This window comes from Gouania willdenowi, chromosome 1 (genome assembly GCF_900634775.1).
Source record: "Gouania willdenowi chromosome 1, fGouWil2.1, whole genome shotgun sequence".
Lineage (NCBI taxonomy): Eukaryota > Metazoa > Chordata > Actinopteri > Blenniiformes > Gobiesocidae > Gouania > Gouania willdenowi.
This window is the reverse complement of record NC_041044.1, coordinates 24,024,578-24,026,669: the sequence shown is the minus strand read 5'-3', so window position 1 is coordinate 24,026,669 and position 2,092 is coordinate 24,024,578. Positions and strand designations below refer to the sequence as shown.

The window sequence follows — 2,092 nt, the reverse complement described above, 5'->3', positions numbered from 1 at the left end:
TGTTCCTTCTTATTATCTGGAGCGATGATAATCATTCTGTCTTAACTCTTCCTTGATTCCATTGTGATTAAATAAATCAGCTAAAAATGTGTGTGTTTCTGACCAACAAACCCAGACTTTCACTCTACAACCCTGTTGACTCACTTTGTCGTATATGCACATACTGGACTGACAGGACAACAAAAACATTTTCAATCAAAAAAGAGTTTACTTCAATCAAAAATAAATATTTTCAATCAAAAGAAAAAAGTGTTCAAATACAAAAAAATAATTGAGACAAATAATTGAAAGAAAAGTAGTAATATATATATATATATGCATTACTAAAAGAAGGTAGGCTAAGTCACCAAATAAAGGCATGGTTTGATAGTTTCTCACTTATTTTATGCTTATAACAAGAGAACATGTTGCATCCTATATTGATTAATACTTATAAAGTCAGGAGACTGTATTACCTGTACATTACATTACATATAAAATTTGTAGCTTTAAAACAAATTATTCCTAAATAACTCAGAAAAGCTTCCCAGACAGTGTGCTTTCATAATGCAAATGTATGATGCTAAATAAACACACGTGCTTCTTGAGAATAACAAAGACATTTTATTATCACACAATAATCAGGGGAGAGCGCGAACGCAGTCCCCCACTACCAGAAATTATGCAATCGAGATTCCCACATTTGGGGAATTCGCAGGGGTCAACCCAACCGGAATGTGCAATGGCTGAGCCTCACCCTGGGTGAACCACCTTCATGATCATGGTGTCTCCCTTGCCAGGTAAGTATGAGTTGTACACGTCTGACTGGGGGGAGTCATTCACCAACACACTATAGTGACTCACAGTCTAAAAGAAATTATGACCTTTTATACTATTGAAAACCTTACAGTTTCCTCTCACAGATGTTTACATTACTCACTAATCCAAAGAAGCGCTGACACAATAAAAATATTATATTAAATCTCTATGACCATATATCCCATCATGCATTTCAGTAGCTGCTGACGTCACTCAAACAGGACCAATGACAACACTGTTACTTTCTTTACTTCCTTAACAAAGGGTAACACTCAAATATGTGCGTCAAATAGTACTATTTTAACCAAAAAAACATTTTATCGACACAAACTTTTCTTTCAGTCAACAAAGAAAAGCCAAAACCTAATTTGTTTGTGTTAGAACTACAACCACTTCCGGTGTTTTGTTCAGACTCTTTCAGCGTCACATGGCGGCTACTGCTGCCCTCTGCTGGACAGGATGGTAACACACCTCTGGATAAACAATTACATCTCTCTAATAAATCAAAGAAATTCTGCGTGTGTGCGGTGTCTGTTCAACCTGAAACTTTGTTTGACTGTTTGTACATAGGTTGAAGGTGTGCATGCATTATTTTGGACTTATTTGGTGTTGAAAAACGTTTATTTTAATCTTATTTAACTGGACGGCACATTCATGTTTACCCAGAAATGAAACTTAATCAGCTTTTGACCTCAGTGAGAGGGGACGCTAGAGCAATATTTATACAAAAGTACACAAAACAGAAATGCACAAAAATATAAAAGAACATAAAATGACTCCAAAAACGTACATTACAGAAAAATACACTAAACAACAACAAAAACATGAAAATGAGTCAAAATACACAAAACTAAATATTTATACAAAAAGTACACAAAATGACTCCAGAATCACACTACAATGGCAACAAAAAACAACAATTATACAAAAAAATGCACAACAGAACGACACAAAAATACACGACTCCAAAAAACATACTTTACAGAAAAATGCACCAAACAAAAAAAATTAAAAATTAGTTAAAAAAAAAAAAAAAAAAAAAAACAAAAAAACAAAAAAAACAACAAACGCATTCGTCCCATAGAATTAAACCAGAGAAATCACATACGCTATTTTACTTTGCACCCGCAAATATAGCCCTTTATAATACTACAGAGTACAGAGTATGTGCACCTCTTTGTACATCCAACCTTCAAACATAGTAATTTGGCCATAATTGACAACTCTACTTAGGCTCCTACTACATACTTCTGACGGGCACCTACTACTATTACTAGTTACACTGAAATACAGA

General features: G+C 34.2%; 1 non-coding gene across 1 annotated transcript; it reads right to left on the bottom strand.

Annotated features, from left to right (window-relative positions):
• Positions 1–621: 621 nt before the first annotated feature.
• Positions 622–787, bottom strand: LOC114472445 (U1 spliceosomal RNA). The gene has a single exon (XR_003675103.1). It is a non-coding gene; the product is annotated as a U1 spliceosomal RNA (small nuclear RNA).
• Positions 788–2,092: the final 1,305 nt, after the last annotated feature.